The sequence below is a fragment of the Cupressus sempervirens genome, chromosome 1 (genome assembly GCF_028749045.1).
Source record: "Cupressus sempervirens isolate cs-2001-9-10 chromosome 1, ASM2874904v1, whole genome shotgun sequence".
Classification (NCBI taxonomy): Eukaryota; Viridiplantae; Streptophyta; class Pinopsida; order Cupressales; family Cupressaceae; genus Cupressus; species Cupressus sempervirens.
The window spans coordinates 854,586,668-854,592,984 of record NC_143118.1 but is presented as its reverse complement, the minus strand read 5'-3'; the positions used below and the strand labels follow the sequence as shown (position 1 = coordinate 854,592,984).

The window sequence follows — 6,317 nt, the reverse complement described above, 5'->3', positions numbered from 1 at the left end:
GAGATTTTTCCCATCCTTGCATCTTAGCCCTCAAACCCTCAAGCCTCTTGCCTATAAATTGGATCCTTCTCCTTTGAAAAACAACACAATCCATGAAGTAAAGTCATAATGCCATTTTAAGAAGCCATTTTACATCAAAACCATGCACTCACACCCAAATTCCAACTCCATTTGAAGCCCTTTTTGAAGCATAAAGCTTGAGCATACATCCTATCTATTTAGACAAAGCTACTCAACAAGAGAACTTCTCATTGAGAGAGCCCATTAATGGCTCATATTCTCAATTGAGAGCTCATCTTAGTCTATCTTGAAGTTTATGAATTTTTTTTAGTTTGTAGAAGCTTTATTTAAATTTGTTTTCTATTAGCATGCTAACATTGCTCATATACAGTGAACACCATTAGGAGGCTATGAAGCAAATTAGTGAAATAATAGAAGTAATGGTGGTTCCTTCCATGGTTGTACCTTTGTATCATTTTAAAGATACCTATAGGCTTACTTCCTTTCTCAAGATTGTTTATGTTCCACCCCTCCTCATCTGAGCTATTGTTCGATCACTCCTCGAGGTCAACTCAAGTTTTTGGTGGATGGAACGTGATCTTCTAGTGTCAAAATGTGGAGTTCTAATTATTAGTCTTCCTTAGTTTCTTTTCCTATTTTCCTCTTTCCTTTTCTTCCTATCTACTTCTTGTGCCTTAGTGTTTCTTTAGTAAAATGCAAGTTCTATTGTACTTATTCTAAGTATTAGATGCTATGATATTAGACTTAAGGATACTTGTTTTTTTGGATCTACAAACTCAAAATGTTAAATACTTGATTTTAGGTTATTGGGTGGTAGGGTGACTTATTTTGAGCTTGTCATCTTGATTCTTTGAACAATATATTTCTTTATAAAAGTTAAGATATTTTTTTTAAAGATTTCAAATATGAAATAAAGATTAAAACAATTTCCCTTTATTATAAAGATTCATTTTCCCCCTTTTCTTTTATTATGCTTACAGATAATACTGCAAAAAGCTGATAACATCATACTTATGTTTCATTCAATCATGCTATTTTTGAATTCTATTCTTTCGTTTTGTTCATTTAAGTCCATTAGAATATTATAGATTTTTCCAAAGTAGTTCTAAACAATACAACCATTGGATATATTCATAAAACCATTGAATTTCTTTTGCCTTTCTATCGCAGTGTAGTGATGACTGTACTCTTTACTTTCTGAATACCATGTAATATAAATATATTATTTCATTTATCACCCTTCTATCATTGTGCAGCTTTTCTGAATAATAAATAGTTCATGACTTTATTACCCATCTTATCTTAACTAGCCAACAATTCAATTGTTGGATGAAGTGTGAATAAAAAAATATATCATATCTTTTGGGCTTTTTTTCGCTCCTGATTTTTAAGAGTTGACACTATTGACTTTCAATTTTTTATGCAGTATATTGAGCCCTCTGGAGTTTAAGTGTGACAATCAATTATGAATGTCAAAATTTATATTTTGTCATATTTCGAGGGGTTTACCAAACCATTTGCACTAGGTTTTACGAAATAGCTCTGTTTCAAAATAGATTTCTTTGCCCACAGAAAATGCAAGAATTGGCTGTTGAGGATCATGAGTTATTTAGTTTAACAATATAAAGAGATGCCATTTTAGTGAAGGGATTAAAAATGCAAAATATAGAGTGGGTTGATAGTGTGATGTTTATAGTCACAATATAATTACAAAACACACTAAAAATATACAACATAATTTGTTGAACATTTAGCATAATTTTTTTAGGTAGCAACAATTATAAAGGGAATAATTTGGCTACTTATTGTTTGGAGTAGTATATATAAGGGATCTCTACATGCTATTTTAATCTCACAATTTGAGTATCAGTTTCTATCTCACAATTTGAGTATCAGTTTCTATCTCACAATTTGAGTATAAGAAGAATAAGAATGGAGAAAGTTGGGGCAAGAGAGTGGAAGGTGAAGAACTCTAAACTAGTGATGGTGGCCCCTTCTCTACCTGCACCCAAAACTATTCTCCCCCTCTCCTCTATTGATAACTTAGCCATGTTAAGAAGACATATCTTTACTTCCTTATTAGTTTACAATGCTCATGATAGTATTTCTGCTGATCCTGCAAAAACAATTAGAGAGGCTCTCTCCAAAGTGTCGGTGTATTGTTCAATAAAGTAATTATTTTGGTACCTTTCCTAGTTTTCTTTTTTCTCTATCATTCTTATAGTTTGTTCAATGACCTAATCATATCGTTTATGGGTATGAGTTTTTGTATACTTCAATTTTTTAAAAGTATTTTGAGCCTAGTTGACATCTTTTGCTCTATTTTGAATTATTCTTTTATTTTTGCATTTTTGTTTAATTTTATTGTTAAATTATTTACAGATTGAACATAAGTTTTACTACTTATTATTATATTTGAAAGTCTTAGCTACCATCATATTAACACAAAAAATTGTTACATTAAGATCCTACGTGCGAAAAGAAAACAACAGCACTCTAATGCCTTGTTTGAATTCTTGGGCTCTCTCAATTTGAGTCATGGATAGAAGATTTTCATTGATGTTACTAAATTAAGCGCATTTCTTCATAATTTTTCATGGAAGAGCATTTCATAGCCTAGAAATGGCTTCATACAAAGGTTGTTTTTGAGTGAAATGGGTATGCAGATGACATACCTTTCATAGGCTTCATTTGGAGGCTCCTGAGAACATCGACCACATAGATATAAAAGCCTCTTTATTACCATTTGAGTCCATTCACAATAACCTGATGTTTTTTCTTGTTCTTGATCTAATATTTATTTTTTATCCAATTCCTTTGAATCACACCATCTTTGACATAATAACTCATCACTAGAAAGAGTTCCTTTAGTTGGTCATCCATAGATCATTGGTTACATTTGCATTCACAGTTATGTATAGCTATGCCATTATTCTTCTCTCGAATTCTTCATTTCTAATTTTCTTATTCAAGATAGCAAAGTTTTTGTCTAGAAAATATTTTGTTTGGAGTCATTGTCAATCTATGCATAGGAATTTGTATTTAGTCCCATCGATCAAAGAAAAAAAAATTGTCTATCTGATTTCTACCATCAAAACATCATTTTTTAAATGGTTTTCATTAAGCCTAACAACTTTTGATAAGTTACCACATCCAAGAGTAGATTAGACCAAACAATTTTTAGTTCAAATCCAAAAATGATTCCACTTATGATTCTAGAATTCCCTGGATAGAGCCCCAAGAAAGCTAGTTGTGTTAAATTATTGATGTGATGGATTGATTGATTGGACTAAAAGTATATTGCCAATTTTGCTTCTGGATAGACATGCTTTGAGTTGTGTAATTTTGTATTTTTGCAATGGGAAAGTGACTATAATTAATTTTATACATTCTTTGATTCTAAATTATATATTAGATTTTGACAATTTATTTTTTTGTTTTTAATGTAATTTAACTATTTTAAAAAAAAAAAAAAATTATTTTCCATATCAATAAAATTTCTTGTAGAATTCATTAAGCATCAAAGTGTTGAAAAGTGGTCATTTCAAAGTGTCGTTCAATATTTAAGATTTCTTAATAATTATGGACTCCAAATTATCTATACTAATAGACAAATGTATCAGTAGTTGTGCACAAAGGTCCTATAGTGGGGGTGGGGGGTTGTGCAAGATAAAAAGTATGTTGGGCCACTAGTGATTGCAATTCAACTGATATACTTGCTACATTTGATGATGCAATTCATGATGGTGTGGATGTGATCTCTATGTTTCTTGGATCACCACCTTCACTAGATGCTTATTTTGATAATGAAATTGCTATTGGGTCATTTCATGCTTTGGAAAAAGGAATTGTTGTAGTTTGTTCAGCTGGAAACTCTAGACCTTACTCAAATACAGCTCCATGGTTAATTATAGTAGTAGCAAGCACAATTGATAGAAGTGTCCCCATTTCATTGACTCTTGGAAATAATCAAACCTTCAAGGTTAAACACCCATTCATCTCTATTTAGCAAATTGTGTAAGATGTTTAATATAGTTGGATCATTCATACTTAGTATCAATAATAAGAGATTTCCACAATCCAGATTGTATAGAGAAAGCTATCTCTAGATTAAATTGTGTACACAATTTTTGTACCCCACTTTGTGATTCATAATATCCTAATGATGAATCATGAAATCTAATATGAAAGATTGATACAAAAAACTTTTACATAATTTAATTTTAAACTAGTTTTCTTTCTCTACTATATTATTTTCCCTTTGTTGGGAGGCTCAGAGGAAAAGAAAATGGGGATTTTGAAGTGGATTGCACAGGTGTGGGCACTCTATTTGTGGAAGCAATGGTAGATAACACTCTTTCAGCCTTGGGAGATTTGGATGGAAAAAACCCATCATTTCAATAGTTTCTTTATTCACTTCCACCTATTACTACTCCAATCGAGAACTTTCATCTTCTGCTTGTTCAAGTAATTCTTCGCTTTGCTTTTTTATTTATAGAAAAGTGAAGGATTAAGTTTATCTCCTTTAGAAAGTGTTTTATGTTTGGGGTTGGGGTCAGGGAGAAGGAACAACTTAAACATCACACGCTAAGCTTAATTCCTAGACCAAAGTGTTAAATAGTCAAAGTTGACTTTTTTATTCCAAGCTTAATTCTTCCCTAAGGAGAAGGGGGGTGGGGAGAAGGGTTATGCTTTTGCTTTCAAAAATGAGTTGGAAAGGTCATAGATGGAAGAGGAGTTTGAACAAAATGATAACACCACCAAGGTAAGGCAATCTTATTATTCATAGTTTTAGTATATTGAAACATTTGTCAACGAAACATGCTCTAATGGGAGTTTGAAAAAAATGATAAAAATGTTACGATAAGTCAATTCTATTACTTACAATTTTTTTATATCAAAACATATGTTAATGATTGGTGAAGTTGAATGGTTCTTAACAAACCCACCAAGAATATTCTAATATTGCTAAGTGCAAGACTCTAAGATCGATGCCACTAATAAATTTGGTGGAATGGATACTCCTAAATACTTGACTCTTACTATCCTATATTGAGTTGTATTACTCTCTTACATTGGGTTTTATTATCTTGAATTTTCTTTTCCAATTTCTATATTCAAGCAACTTTTTGGATCTCCTAGTTTCTAGTATTTTTTTAGTTATCATTTTCATTACATTTGATGGATTTGTAACTTATTTATTTCAATTTATACTAATGATCTAGTATATGATTTTTTAACAAGATTTGTGCATTGTTTTGTTGTTATTTCTTGTATTTGCTTCATATAGGTAACTCATTTTTCATGTAGTGGTTTTGTTGTGGGAGTGAGTTTCCACCATAGTATATGTGATGGATGAGGAGCGGGTCGATTTCTTAAAGGCCTTGCAGAAATGGGAAGGGGAGAGGTTAAGCCCTCTTTAGAAACAATATGGAATAGAGAGCTATTGAAGCTAAAAGATCCTATAAACCTCCAATTTTATCACTTTGAAACCATTATGGAGAGTGTACATAGTCCACACCAACCTCTATTGAAAGAAGATTTGGTTCAAGCCTCTCTATTTATGAAAAATGATGTAATTAAATGTATCAAAAAATACTTTATGGAAGAAATTAAAGGGTTTAAGAAAGGTTCAGAGAAATGAAGATCACGACTTAGATGTGAAATAAAGATCAATAGAAGAGAACAAGTCTCGTGCCATATAAAGTATGAAACCCCTGTGAGGCAAATAGGTTACTGATAAAGTAGAGTAAGCCAACTATCATAATGGATTGACATGAAAAAAAACATAAAACAAATAAGAGAATCAAAGATGATATCATGCTTTCACAATAGCCCAAAAGAGATAGGGAAAAGGACTCACTTAGTATTTATTGAATGCATGTATTTCTCGATAGATTCACAGTAAATGACTCTAAGTTTCTTTCTAGGAAAATCACTGTGATTTATTTATTTCCATAATAAGAGTTTCTGGTACACCCAATTTCATAAAACCTGATGGAATAGTTGAAGTGTTTTAATTTCAAGATGTTCTGAACTCAATGTCTTCCTTTGGTCATTGTCTTAAAATGCAACTGCAGTCTGGTTATAGATGGAGAAAAATGGAAATGAAGGGAGAAGATCAATATATGATTAGAACACAGGAATCAAAGCAAGGATTTCGTAGTTCAAAAACACATTGTTTTGAAAAAAACACATTAAATAATAATGCAAACCAATCACCATTTTGCATAATGATGCATCTCATCAGCATTGAGTAACATAACATGTATCGAGCACTTTAAAAACATAGAGAA

General features: G+C 31.5%; 1 pseudogene; it reads left to right on the top strand.

The window, feature by feature from the left end:
- Positions 1–1,953: 1,953 nt before the first annotated feature.
- Positions 1,954–5,665, top strand: LOC149580529 (10-deacetyl baccatin III-10-O-acetyl transferase pseudogene; annotated as a pseudogene).
- The last annotated feature ends 652 nt before the right edge of the window (positions 5,666–6,317 follow it).